The 15530-nt window shown below is 40.5% G+C and overlaps 1 long non-coding RNA gene across 1 annotated transcript in view; it reads left to right on the forward strand.

Annotated features, from left to right (window-relative positions):
* The first annotated feature begins 1788 nt into the window (after positions 1–1788).
* Positions 1789–15530, forward strand: part of LOC141512584 (uncharacterized) — a 57676-nt gene continuing 43934 nt past the window's right edge. Inside the window, exons 1-2 of the long non-coding RNA XR_012475535.1 lie at positions 1789–2133; positions 4254–4325. This is a non-coding gene — a long non-coding RNA (uncharacterized LOC141512584). The remainder of the gene's footprint in view (positions 2134–4253; positions 4326–15530) is intronic.

Here is a 15530-nt window from a genome sequence, read left to right on the forward strand (position 1 = left end):
GTAAAGGACAGGATTTCAAACACATTATGTTTGCATAGGGTGCATAGCTGGGAGAGATGGGTAACATGGGCATCCAGAAGGGTCATGACAGGCCAAACCATGGGCCCAAATCTAATAACTGCAGGATCACAGAACATTAGAAAGTTGAAACAGACTTTGGTGGGGTTCTCTTCTCCAACTCATACTCTGTTGTGACAAACCCTATGAATGATCACTCAGCATCAACCAAATAGGAACCAACAGCTCTGAGGGATAGGCTCCTTCTTAAAGAAACTTCTCCAAGATGCCTTTGTCAAATTTTTAACTCATTGCTCCTAATTTTCCCATCTTCAGTCAAAAACAGTCTAGTAGAATATAAGCTCTTGGAACATAGGGACAATATTCAGTTTTTTGTTTGTATCCACAATCCCTAGGATGCATTAGGTGTGTAATAAATACTTTTAAAATGGACAGTCCTTCAAATAATTGAAAGCAGTTGGAACAACCCTCAACCCTGAAGTCTTTTCTTCTCCAGTTCCTTCATTGCTCTTCAAATAATATGATCATTCTCCATCCTCTGGGCCTTCATCCATCCTCAATGTCCTTCCTCCTATGATCACGCAGATGCTGTTTGACCAGGGTAGCATCGGGATTGCTGAAGTCTTGTCTACTTGTGGCAAATTCCCATTGATTTCTTGACTGCCAGGAACACCTAATACATCTTGGACTTGCCGTTCATGCTGACTCCTAGATCCGTTTTTTCCTCCCAGAAAAGCTTCTATTTCAACCTTCCCACTCTAATTTTTAAACTTTGAAGATTTACTTTTTTATAACTCTTCCGCACTCTGCTATTTATGACTAATGTGACCTTGGGAAAAGTTATTTAATATCTTTTGGTCTCCATTTCCTTATCTGCAAAGTGCAGAAAATAACCCTTAAAGTTACACTCTAACCCCAAGTCTATATAGACCCTGTAATTGATAGACTCACTCTGATTTAACATTTAATTTATCCAAATTAAATTTCATTTTGTTATATTTCACCCGAAGTTCTTGCTTGTTGAGATCTTTCTGTCCCTACACCTGTCTCTCAACATTGTACCATATACTACTTTGACGGGCATGCCATCTAAGCCTCTTTGCCAGTCACTGATAAAACATGAGGCCAAAGAAGATCCCTGTAGCTCTCCACTGGAGACTGCTTTCTAAATTTCTGTTGTTCAGTTGTTTTTCAGGCACATCTGACTGTGATCCCATTTGGAGTCTTCTTGGTAGTCTTGGTAGTCTTCTTGGTAAAGATACTGGAGTGGTTTGCCATTTCCTTCTCAGTTCATTGGATAAATGAGAAAACTAAAGCAAATGGGAAAGTGACTTGTCCAGAGTCATATACCTAATAAGCTGGATTTGAACACAGGCCTCTTTGATTCCAGGCCTGGCACTCTATCCATTGTGATACCACCAAGTTTTGACCCACCCCTTTGATCCAGACCTTGAGTGAGTTCAAAAACCATCTACCTGTCCAACTCTCTGGCCAACTTCTCCCCATCTACTCAACAATAGCAGAACTAGAAGCTTGGATGAATGTTTTACTAAAATTTTATTAACTCATTTTTCCTGTCTCTAAATAGAGCTGGACAAGATTAGTGTAAAGGTGAGGCATAAGCAGGTTAAATTTGGCGTGGAACACATGAGTTCAAATCCCACAGTTCTACTTCCTTGGTGGTCTAGTCTTCTCCCCACTGTGACCTCATCCTCTTTCTCTATATAAACAGGGGATAGGATAAGAGGATGGTGAGCTTTCCTGGAGTGACCCCAGCAAAACTCCATGGAAGGCCACATCTTGATGCTCCACAGGCCCCACTGAGTCTTGAGAAAGGCTTCAGGGCCAGAAAGGAATTGGAAACAGAGAATGCCAGAGCCCCAGGAGAGCTTTCTCTTGAGTTTGGACAGTATGGTTACCTCCTCGTGGTGTGCCTTGTAACTATGGTTTCCTTTTGTTCTCCTTTGCAAAGTATTTGTTTTCATCCATTTTCTCATTAGACTCTCAAAAATAGTTATGAGAGATACAGGACAGGGTCCAGAGAGAAGGTCTTCAAAGATACATTGGCTTTAGAACCCATGTTGCAGGGAAGGGGAAACTGCCCTTTCTCATCATGTGAGTTGTTCAAAGGGAGAAAATGAGTTACTGTGGTTGGGGGGGGTGAGTTCCAACCCAAGCAGAAGGTATGAGATACTGAAGACTGAGTCATCTTCTGCTAGTTTGGGGGAAAAGTAGAATTAGAACCCAGGTCTTCCCATTTGAATTCTCTTTCCAGGATCCCACACCCACTTGATGTGGGGAGCTTGTCCGGGGGTCATTTATCTTCCATCCCTTCTTGGAATCCATCCTTATTGCTTCAGCTTCTACAGACTGTCACCTCATGATATCGTGAACATGCTCCCAGGATACCGAAGGGACAGATAAAGGGAATTCATTTGTGGAAATGGCCTGGATGCTGTGGTCTAATAATGCTTGAGGTTGTAGGCTCTGAGAAGGGCCAGCCAACTTGGAAAGAAGCAGTCTTTCATGGGATATTGCTGAGAGTTTATTTGTTTAAACACTTACCCTTTTAGTTGGTGACTTGGGGGGGGTGACAAGGAAGGGGGGGGGGATAAATTTTTGCTCAAACAAACAATTGCAAGAAATACCAGGCCTTGTTTGACAGACCTTGATAAACAATGAGCTGTTTTGAAATTTCAGCAGCCTTGGGGGTAAATGTGAGAATAAGCTGGGAATTCAGGCTCCCCTGACAGATGGAAGTTTGTCAAGTGAGAAAGTCCAGACTGGCCTCCAGGACCGCGCTGACAAGTGGTGCATGACACCATCAGAGGCCAAGCCTGGAGCCCCACCCTGGTATAGTCCTCCTAGTCCCCTAGGATGACCACCCCAACCTGCAGGGTCTCCCCTTCCCCTCATCAAACTAGGGACAACATCTTGTCAATATTACCCCTGATATCTCCATTCCCTTCTTTCCATTCTCACAGATGCCATCCTAATTGAAAGCTTAGTCATCAAGCATTTATTGAGCACCTACTGTACACCAAGCTATGTAAAGTGCTGGGGTTACCAAAAAAGGGCAAAAATAGTTCATACCATGAAAGGCCTCTCATGTTAGTAGGGGAGACACATGGCAACAACTCTGTACATGCCAGACAGGTGCCAATTAAATTGGACTTCTCACTTAGACAATGATAATAGCCTTCTCTTTGGTCTCCCTGATTCAAGTCTCTTCCCCACTCCTGAAACAGTTTTAACAAGGAGTGGATCTGGTCCTGATCCTAACTCTCCTGCTCTACAAGAGTCTATGACTTTCTAATGCCACCAGAATGATCCTTAGCCTATCATTCAAAGCCTTCCACAATTTGACTCCAGCTGGTCTTCCTAAATTTATTTCAGATTGTCTATGTTCAAACCAGAATATCTTTCTGGCTCTCCCCCAATCACTTCCTAATATCAGCCTGTCCTCCATGAATCATTTTTGATAATTCTCAACTTCATTTTGAAAATTGTTTATCATCCTAGGCTGACCTGTGAAAGACCTGAGATTAAAAAGGCCAGGGTCTCTCACTGCACCTGGGGTCATCTCCAGTTATATATATATGTATATATATACATATATATATGTATATACATATATATATATGTATATATATACATTTATATATATATATATGTATACACACACATATATATATATATATGTAGTTTGTCAAAATGACTTTTTTTTCTGTTTTTTTCTTGAATTCCCCAGGAATGACCTGCCTCACTTGGTATCGTTCAAGCTTTACTTAAACTAATTTTATCCTTTACTTCTTTCTTCTTCAATAAATGATAGTACTCATAATTGCCTAAAATCCTTAATCTTAAAAATTTTATAAGCAAACATTTTAATCCATTGTTGCCTTTGACAGATACCTTTCTCTATTTGACAAGTAAGGCAAATGTTTAACTGAATGAGGCACTTTTGCTCTCCTTGTTGCAAGCAATTCATTTTTATCTGTTTAATTTCTCAGTAAAATTTAATATAGTTGGTGTTGATGTCTTTTCAGTTGTCAGTTTCTCAGTTTTGAATTTCATTAGTTTCCTTAAATAACTCATCACTAAATCTTCTAATTATAATTCATATTTTCTTGTCACTATTTTTTCTTTATATTAAAGAAAAATAGTCTGATTATGCCATGGGTCTATCTAGGATTGAAGTCCATTTATTAAATGGAGTCCATTTCTTTTTTTAGGATGGTATTTGGTACTCATCACACGCAGCATCTGCCAATTCTCTTTTTGAAGAAGATGTTTATGATACAAAGGTACGTGGCTTCTGTAATCATCATGCCTTGGATTTCTTTCATTTCTTTCTTAACCATACTTTCTTATATATATGACTTTATATTATGACATGGTTCCTCCTTTGCATTGAAATCATCAAGAATCAGGCTGTAGGTTGACTGGAATTGGCAGGTCTTCCTTAGCTCTCCAGAGATTCTCTCTGCCTTCTTCACAGAATCTTTTTCAGTTATCACTATCAAGGATTTTGTTACTTAAGGATGAAGCTTTCTAAAAAATTATCAATAATGTAAATGATATAATTCCATGAAAGAAACAATACTAATTTCTTGGGAAATCAGGAGAGATTTCCTGTAGGAGGTGACACAAAAAGTGTATTTTGAAAGAAAGTAGTGTGTGTAAGGATCAGAGGAAAAGGGGGAGGATATTCCAGACATGAGGTGAAAAAGAAGAGACTTCAGTAAAGACTCCATTTGGGAAATAGCGAACAGACTGGTTTGATTGGAATTATATAGTGGACAGTGTTTGGGTGAGAATCAACAGTGAGAGAAGCAACAGGACATCATGTGGTGGTATCCTATAGACCACCCAGCCAGACAAAGAAAACATGCAGGAGTGTGGACAACAGATTACAGAGCTGGCAGAGAGGCTCAATCTCTCAGTGATGGGAACAGGAGCGATGCAGATATCTGCCAGAGTTCTCTCTCAGTAAAAAGAGACAAAATGGTGCATCATTGACATAAATTAATGGAAATTTCATTGTTCAGAAGGTAGAAGAAGTGATGAAATATGGAGAAGTGATGAAAGTGATGAAATATCTATCCTGGTGGTGATTCTGACCAATCAGGAGTAGCTGACCACCAAAAGAGAAATGATGGAAACCTCTGAAGAGAGGGACCATAAATAACATCTGACTATGACAGATAGACAAGGAGAGCCAATCTGGGCACAATTTGGCCTACATGTTAACTCTTGGAACAGTGGATGGAAGAGAGCTCAGAGAAAGTTTGCCAGTAGGTGTCAAGGAAGAGAGAGGGCAGCACTGGAAATTAAGAAGACCAGAGTTCAAATCCTTCATCAGACACTTGTAGCTTTGTGACTCTGGATAAACCTCTTAATCTCTGTCTGCTTCAATTTGCATATATATAAAATAAGGATACCAATAGTGCCTACCTCCTAGGGCTATTGTGAGGAGCTAATGAAATATTGTATATGAAGCATTTTTCTATTTTTAAAATACTTTATAAATGCTACTTCTTCTTATTATTAACAATGTTGCATAGTTAGTCATCTCAAGAAGATGAAAGTCTTTCAGGAATGCAATTCTGAGGGCAAAGACAGGGCTGTGTCTGCATAGTGATTTCACCTTGCTACCCATAGGTAGGCATAAGGCATTGAATAAGAAAGAGTGATATTGTTCACTATAGGTCTGTTTATATCTACAGATGTGTATATTCAGAAATAGAATTGCTATTTTATTCTCATTTTTATGTCTGGTTTCTTCACCATTATAAATATTATTTCACATGGAAAGAGAAACTAAAGTCCCCCCTTTCCCCCCCAAAGCTTAATCCAACATTGAAGCCAAACTAAGTGAGAAGACATTAAGAAATACATTAAGAGAGCCCTCAGAGAGTCTTCCTGACTCCACATCTCCACTATTCATCTCTTTCTTCCCTTTCACTGCTGATTTCTTTGAAAGAATCACCCACAATTAGGTATGATGGTGTCCACCTGTGAACTTCACCATTTCTTCAGATCACTAAGCTCCATGTTTGAGTCATTCACCACTCCTGTTCCCAAAGACATGGGTTCTCTCAGAAGTCCCCATTGGCTTCCTCCTTTGGGAGGGAAGGGATGCTAAATGATCCTCTCAGGGCTCTGCTATACATGCCCTAAAATATTGTCTTTCAGAATGTTAGTTAAAGGATGAACAGATTGACTTTTCAAGCTGTTAAACATTAAGAAGCTGACTTAGCATCATACAGAACAGGAAGATTTCTGTATGTTTGGAGGCATATGGAATTCAGGGAGGCAGGTATTAGACACATGGTCTACACTGATCAGAACAGAGTTTGAGTCCTATGGTCCTTTCTGTCAGCTACTGGAAAGTAGAAGTGATATAAAAGTAAAAGAGAATAATCAAAAAGTGTCTAGGAACCAGAGATCCACTGACAAAAATGAATCAATTTCCACCCACTAAGTCTCTAAGTCACAGAGTAGGTGCTATCCTTCTCTTGGTAGAATATCCTTTTTGGAGAGTTCTCTGGACCCATGAGTCAACAGATCTGCACCTTATCTTTATATCAGCCCCCTCCCCAGCCTGCCTTCAGGTTCAGGGGCTCTGTCTTCCAGGAAGCCCTCCTTGATCTTTCTCTGTTGGAGATGTTCCCTCCATGCTCGCGTCCTGCCCCTACCTTGAAATGATGCTGATATTTGTATTCTCACTCACTGTCTGTGTCCATGGCAGACCCACCCTGAGAGCTCCCATTTCTCTACATAATTCTTCATGACTCACACAGCCCCTTTCCTCCAACATAACTGTGACAGAAGGGATTCCAGGATCATTGGATTTGGAACTGGTTATCCAAACCAGTTATGGAACATATCATAATTATCTTAGAGATCAAACAACTTCTATTTTATAAGAGAGGAAAGTAAGGAGTAGAATTTTAGGATCTCAAAGTCTTAAGAGCCAACAGTGGTCTGTCTTTTCAGGAAGGAAAGGAATCCTTACTAAGCTACACCAGACAAGTGGCCATTCAGCCACCCCCTGAAGAACTGCAAATAGAGAAAGTGGACACTATTGTTCAAGGAAGCCCAGAGAGGGCAGAGTCTTGTCCTAGGTCACTTCTATCTCTCTCACCCTATTCTCAAACTCCTTTTACCCCACACTGCCCTGTCAGATAGCAAGCTCCATGAGAAAAGGAAGGAATCAGATGGTACTACAACACATTGCTCTGAACATAGCAGCACCTAGGGAAAGACCTGTAATCTAGATCTCAACTGAACCCAGTTGAATCATTTGGAATTGAGTTGAAGGACTGACAGGAGGTGTGGTTTTCCCAAGAGTGACTGCTGCTGTGAGAGGAGAGTCTCTGGCCCATTGGAACATCTCCAGGGAGGAAGGGGAACTGTGCTCCCAAGAGGAGTCCCAGCTACACCAGAGTTCCATCCTTTTCTATGGAGAAGTCTCCCAGAAGCTTCTTTTCTCCTTCCTCTAGCAGTAACCCTTCTAAGCTGGCCTCTGCCCTGACCCCTTCCCAGGCTTCCAGATCATCGGCACTGATCCCTTTCAAGCATTGTTAGAGGAAGATTTCTCAATAAGAATTCACCACACCAATTAAATCACAGCTTCAATTTAAACAAAAACCCTGATCAATCACCACCAAAGCTTTTTGTGTGTGTGCACTTGATGCCAAATACATCCTCATTGTCATCCTCCTCCTCCTCCTCCTCATATTTATATGGCACCCTGAGCTAAGAACTTTTCAACATTATCTCATTTGATCGTTTCGTGGAATTTGGGTGTCCCTGTTGGGATCATTCTAAAGCAGTTACGATCATAGGAATGTTGATTTATTGTTTTTCCAAGTTGACTTCCAAATGAAAAAGGACAGAACATGGCTTGTCACCCACTGCTGTCATTCTCAGCCAGCAGCTGGCCATCCTTAAACCTGGCATTGTTGCTTGAGGAGACTGAGAATGTTCACAAGCTTCTTCTTGCAGATGATTTCCTCCCGGGCAGCTGGGGAGGCAGGAGGCCATTGAGTGTCAGAGATGAACCGAGACAGGGTCTGTCTCTTCAGGACTCTCTGGGAGCTTGCTGGGAAGGAGCCAGTGGAAAGTGAACAATTAAACATGAGGAACGTGCTGTACACAGAAATCAGTTAAAATATCTTTCTTTACAGCCATGTCCAATTCAATTGAGCATTGGAATCGATTTCAGAGCTCCGTGAACATCGTTATGCAGATTCTTAAACATTATCCTATTAAAAAGGAACAGTCAGTCTACAGGAATGAAGTCTGAAGTGTTTTCTCCTTCCCAGGAATGACAGTGGAGTTTAAAAACAGCCCCGTTACTCATTGAAAAGGACAAGATCGGGTGACAGGCCATGTTCTTTCCTATTCCGTTTGGAAATAAACATGGAAGAAAAATAAAGCAAGGTTCATAATTATTTTAGAATCATTACATAAGGCTTAAGCCAGTGTCAGTAAATGACCATCAAGTCCAGGCCCTGCCTTCGGGCACGATGGCAGTCAAACCCATGTGGCAATCCAACGCTGACAGAATCCAGGACTGGGCCAAGCTCAGCAGCCTCCCTTTGGGAGGCTCCAAGAATGAAGACACAACCACTCCTATTCCATCCTCTACACCTCTCTCAGGCAAGGAGAATAATCAACAAGACTCACAAATGTTAAAGCTGGATGAGCCCATTGACCGACAGAGAATGCCTAAGGTCATTGGGACCTAGGAATAGGGAATATTAGAACTGTGGGGACTTTGGACTATAGACTAACAGAGTTGGGAGAAAGTTCAGAATATAAGCTACCAGAATTAGAAAAGACCTGGAGAACATAGAACTGGGAGGGACTTTGGAACATAATATTTGAGGTAAGAAGGACCTTGGAACATAGAATATCAGAACTGGAAGGAACCATAGAACACAGAATGTCAGCATTGGGGGGGGGGCCTTAGAACATAGAATAACAGAGCTGGAAGGAACCTTAAAATTCAGAATATCAGAATTTGAGAAACCTTAGACCCCAGACTATCAAAATTGGGAGGGACCTTGCTACATAGAATGTCTGCCAAGCTTCCTAACTCTAATCTCCTGCTTTCCCTCCTGCAAGAGGGATTAAAGTGTTCAGGGTCTGTGAGAGAAGGGACATCTAGATTGTCTTTCTTTGAACCACATGACACCTCAAAAAAGGGGCATGGGATTTCAGAGCTGAGAGGGATGTTAGAAATAGAATGTTAGAGGTGGGAGGGACCTGTGAATAAAGACTTTCAGAGCTAGTCAGGGTTGTGGGTGGGTAGGGTTGGGAGTCTTGGAACATAAGACATCAGAATCTAGAGAGATTTAAGAAATATATAAATTGGGCAAGACCTTAAAATGAAAAATGCTAGAATTAGGAGGACCTTGTAGAACAGAGAATGTCAGAGTTGGGAAGACTCTCAGAATAGAGACAGACAGAGGGAAGAGGAGCCAGAGAGATCACTTACACCCTACACCCACATTTTAAAATGGGGAAAATGAATTACAAGGAGGAGAAATGAAGATCTCAGATCAAAAAGTTGGTAAGAGCCAAAGCTAGGATTAACACTCAGCTCTTCTATCTCCCTCTCTTATAGAGCCACAGTACTCTATCTTGTATTAAATTTGTCTACCTATGAGTTCATAGAGACATGAAAATCTAATCTCTACCCAAATGATGAATCCTCTCTTTATCAATGTAGTAAAATATAATAATATTTATATTCATTGTCCCCCTGAAAAAAAGCAAAAACAAAACCAGAAAACCTCCTTGGTAGTTTTTTAGCAACTCTCCTCCCTTATATAATCATATAAATTCCTTAAGAAAGCTGCTTATGAGTAGGGCCTACACCTCCTTTCCTGTACCTCCCTTTTAACACCTCCTCAATGTTGCCTTGGACCAGATCATTTAGAGCTCTGTCCAAAATCACCAAAGATGTTTTAATTGCCAAATCAAATGCATTTTTTTCAGTTCCTATGTGTCTTGAACTTGACATTGCCGATCACACTTTACTCCTGGATAATGTTTTCTCTCTAGGTTTCTATGACACAACATTCTTTTGGTTCTCCTCCTACGTGTTTGATCCTCCTGCATCTTCTTCACTGGTTCTTCATCTAGTCTAACCCAATTAACTAGAGATGTCCTTCAAGGCTCTGTCTGGGATCTCCTTCCCCTTTCCCTCTATACTCTTATTATTTGGTGATTCCTAACTTCCGTGAATTGAATGATCATCTCTATGAAATCTCTATTATATCTCCATGAAGATATAGTCCTAAATTTCCTCTTGAGCTCTAGTCTCACATCAATAACTTCTGAACATTTCAGGTTCACTCAGGAACCTCTCAAATGAATTATGTCCAAAACTGAACTCATTACCTCCACCCACTGAACCCCCAAGTCTTCCCTCTTCTGAATTTCCCCGTTACTGTTGAGGGTACCACAATCCTCACATCATCCAGCCTCAGAAAACCAAGATGATCCTCAACTAACCCTCTTAAAATGACTTCATCCATCCAATCTGTGACCAATACTGTTGTGTTTTTACCTTTCATTCATTCAATAACCATTTATTACGCACTTACTATGTTACAGGAGGTGTATAGTATTCAGGAGGACTAGCACCTCAGTGTGAGGGTGGTTCCTATGCCTTTTTCAGGGCTGCTCATTCATCTTTGGTATCCATCTGCACTCAACTCTCATCTGTGGTTCCAGAAAGGTGTACTTGGCAAAGCAGCCGCAACCTGATAAAACAGCCTTGGTAGATGGGCTAAACCAGAATGAGAGGAAATGACAGGCTACAAATCCATTGTTGAGTCAGGAGAGTGGCTACTCCAAACATAGGAAGACTTCCCCCAGTGGAAGGGGCAGATGAGAATGGTTTGTTCCAACAACCATGAAGACAAGTGAAGAAAGTGCTGGGAAACACTTGGAACTTGGTTAGACATCAAAGATGTCAAGGTTATCCACTGCATTCTGGGGCCACCACCAGTCACATTGACTTTTGTCTTGTCATGGGGCTTTAATGATTTTGGAAGAGAGAGTGAGGAAAATGGCTTTGTGCAATTCTGCCTCATTTAAATCCTATTCCCTTGCAAGTCAAGACATTACCCATGATATCACTGGTCCTCTTCAAAAGTGAAGGATGAACAATAACAACAAAGATCCTAATTTAATTTATTAATTCAATGTGTTATTTTTTATTCGCTTTCAGTTTTTTTTAAATCTCTGGCTTTTAGCATGTTTATTTTGGCATTTAATTAAGGGAGGCCTAATTTATTGGATTTTTGGTTTTTGTTTTTGATTGCATGCCCAATTCATCAATATTTAGAGATATAAATTTTCCTCTCTGGACTGGGTTAGCTGCTTCCCCCAAATTTTGAGATTTTTGTCTCATTGTTTTAATTATCTCTTAGGAAATGATATATTGTTTTTGTGATTTATTATTTGAACCACTTATTCTTTAGGATCAAGTTATTTATGATTCAATTCATGTTTAATTTCTTCTTCAGTGGTGCTTCATTAAGCATGATTTTTATTTCATTGTGGCTCATAAAAGATGTATTTAATATTTCCATTTTCCGCATTTGTCTGATTTGTTTGCCCTAACATGTTAATTGTTGTAAATATACCACAAGTGGCCAAAGAAGTAGAAATGCTTCTTTCTCATCCCTTTCAATAATCTGCAGAAGTCTATCATCCTTATCTTTTCTAAAACTCTATCCATGCCCTTCCCTTTTGCTTCATGTTTTGGTTAAATACATCTAGATCTAAGAAGAGCAAATTGAGCTCCCTCTCTCTATGATAGTTTAATGTTTATTTTTCTGTATAATTTAACTTTTCCTTTAAATATTTAGATGCTGTGTCATTTGGTTTATGTTCAGTATTAATAATTCATAGTGACCCTGTTAGCCTTAGTTTCTCATCTGTAAGATGAACTGGAGAAGGAAATGGTGAACGTCTCCAAACCTTTGACAAGAAAACCCCAAATGGGATCACAAAATGTTGGACGTGATTGAATCAACTCAAAAACAGCAATTGGCAGTGGTATTAAGCTCCAAAATAAATTGGGACCACTAAGATGTACATAAGGATACCCGTGAGTCTCATATTGATTTAGAAAATCACCTAGTAACATTACCTCTGTTCTATTATATTTTTATTTATTTTGTTAGATAGTTCCCAGTTATATTTTAATCTAGTTTGGACAAGACTCAGGTATCTTGGCCCACAAGTTACCTTGGACACCTCTAGCCTACCTTTCACCAAAATTGGTTTCCTTCTCTTTCTTTTAATTAAATCTTTTTGTGCCATTGTTTCATAATTACTACCCCCCCTTTTTTAACTTTAAATGAAACAAAAGATTTTGCTGCTACCTCTTATTTTAATTCTGTGTGCATATTTCTCTTTAGAGTGCTTATTATCAACAACATAGTTGGATAATGCTTTCTGATCCATTCTATCCTTTTTTCCATTTTTTGAGGGAGTTTCTCCATTCGTATTCAGAGATGTGATCGCTGAGTTTGTATTTACCACCATTCTATACTTTTCCTTCTTTCTCAGTTTCCTGCTCCTTCTTCTTAAAAGAAGGGAGGTGGTGAGAGAGAAGGATGGAGTTTAGCACCAGTGATTTGGCTGTGGTGTAATCAGTTACTGCTCCTCTCCTCTCCTCTGGCTCAGAGAGGGTCTGATCCTTTTTTTTTATCTTTTCTCCTAAGTCTCTTTTTGACATCCATCTTGTTTAATTAAAATGAATCCCTCCTTTCAACTTTCCTCATTATTGTCTTCTTTCTTTTCCTCCCTGTTGAATAAATGCATTTCTGTACTGAACTATGTGTGTTTGCACATGGGTGTTTGTGTGTCTGCATGGGTGTGGACATGTGTGTGGACATGTGTGTGAACTTTGACAAGTTCAGAGGAGAGGGCAGTTTAAGGATCCCTCCTCCCTACATCCCTTGCTCCTTGTTGATATAGACTTCTTCTCATGCATCCCAATGAGGTGAGAACATCTCCCTCATTTTTCCCCTGTCCCCTCCCTTGATAGATGTCTCCTCCCTTCTCTTTTCATTCTTTTAAAATCTTAAAAGAAGGGAAGGGAAAAGGGACCAAGCATTTGTTCAGCATCCCTCCTGTGGGTCAAACACTGTACAGAGAGCTTGAAAAATATCTCATGTGATTCTCACAAGAATCTCGAGAGAAAAGGACTCTTATTATTTCCATTTTATGGCTGAGGAAACTAAGATTGGCAGAGATGAAGTGACTTGCCCTGGGTCACACAGCAAGTAAGTGTTTGAAGCTGAATTTGAGCTCAGATCTTCCTGATCTGACTTTAGTGCTCTACCACTGTCCTTCCAACTACTTTGACATAACAGAACCAGTTTCAAGCCCTAAATTTAATTAGACTTTCTCTTTAACCCCTCTTAATAGAGTTCTGAGAAAGCTTATGTAACATCTCCCAACATTAGTATAGAAACACTTTGGTTCATGTAATTTTTTGCTCATATTTGCCTTTCTATATTTCTCTCCTCTTCCCCATTAAAAGGGGAGCTTCTTGAGGGCGGGGACCGTTGTTTTTTGCCTTACTCCATATCTGCCAATGTTGATTTGCAGGTATGGAGTAAGGCAAAAAAATGAAATTAAGTATCTACTAAGGCAAAAAAGAGTGATATTCAGTATCTGCTCTGTGCTAAGTGCTAGGAATACCAAGAAAGGCCAATGTCAGCCCCTGCCTTCAGTGAACTTCCAGTTTAGTGAGGGAGACAACATGCAAACAGCCATGGACAAACAAGCTTGGGCAGGTTGAATTGGAGATGATCAGCGCCAGCCTGAGGAAGAATCAGAAAAATCTTCTTCCTGAAAGTGGAATTTTATCTTGAACTTGAAGGAAGCCAGAATATGGACAGAAAGAAAGAGAATGTTCTAAATATTGGGGGAGCCTGAGAAAATGCTGGGAGATTATATATGTAGCATGTATGCATGCATGTATGTGTGTAGATATATATCTGTAAATAAACAAATGTATATATGTATATGCCTATACACACACACACACACACACACACACACACACACACACACACACACACACCTTGGCCACCTCTTAAAGGCTCCTTCCTCCCTTTCCCATCTCTTCTCACTATGTTCCCCTTCATGTACTCTGCTCTAGGGATGCCAAGCCTCATGGAGCTTACTTACCTAAGACCCTTCCCCCTCTGAGGTGACTCTTCCCTGGCTGTGTCATTTTAGAATATTCACCCTCCCTCCCTCTAGCTCCACCTCCAATATTCCCTAGTGCCCTCTGGGGCTCAGCCCAAATCGTGAGGGACCCTGTCTCTACTTGCCTCTTCTTTCTGAGGTTCCTTTCCACTGATATGTATCTATCTTATGGGTAACTTTGTTTGGGGGGAGGGGGTTGTGCCTAGTATTTCCACCCATCTAGGATGAGCCTACAAGGAGGATGAGTTTTCATCTTCCTCTGTAGCCCAGATACTCAGTCTGGTGAAAAGCTTCTAGGAAGTCCTTCGTAAAAGTTTGTTGCCAAAACATGCCTGTGATGTTTGATGCTTCCTGGGATGTTCCATATCCATAACCCCTCACTTGTGAATTGGTGGGAGCGAGGTTTCTTTTCTCAGGCCACACTCGGTCATGAGAATCCCACACCATTCAGGCCGCAAGCTGCCAATCACAAAGCTGCCAGAAGCCTGGTGACGTGGCCTGTGTCAGCACATGGAGATCATTAAGTTTCATCAGATACCGATGTTTCCCAATCATGTCTCACCATGTGCTTGGTAAGCTCTGCCGTAGTTATTCACTGGGGACTCCGGGGAGGATGTGGGAAGGATTCCTTCACTTTATTAGAAATTCCTCCATTTGGCAGTTGGAGAATCTGCTGAGATTTATGGAAGCTGCAATGGGAGGCAGAAGACCAGAGTTCAAATCTAGACTCTGCTACTTACTTGCTCTGTGTCTCTGGGCTGGTTTACCTACCTTTCGGAAACCCCATTTTCTTCCTCTGTTAAATGAAGAGTTGAAATAGATGATTTTTCATAGACCTTTCAACTAAGTCAACATGTTTGTATGTGTTGTTGCTTTTGTCTTTTCAGGTGTTTAGGGGCTGCTGCACTGGGGCTCTAGCCAACTGACAGATACCAGTTGGCTGGTCATGGGCATGTTACTTTATGTCCTTCAACCTCAGTTTCATCAGTTGGAAGATGAACCTAATTCTACTTGCATTATGAATTTTATTGATTTGTGAAGAAAATATGTAGTAACCCTTAAATATTAAAACAAATTAACTTAGGCTATTGATTAGAAGGTCAGACACTGAAACTGAAGCTGAAATCCTTTGACATACTAATGAGAAGATGGGATTCATTGGAAGAGACTCTGATGTTAGGAAAGATTGCAGGTAAAGGTTAGGGTTAGGGTTAGGGTTAGAGAAGGGTTCAACAGAGGATGAGATGGGGAAATGG

Source organism: Macrotis lagotis, chromosome 1 (assembly GCF_037893015.1).
Source record: "Macrotis lagotis isolate mMagLag1 chromosome 1, bilby.v1.9.chrom.fasta, whole genome shotgun sequence".
Lineage (NCBI taxonomy): Eukaryota > Metazoa > Chordata > Mammalia > Peramelemorphia > Peramelidae > Macrotis > Macrotis lagotis.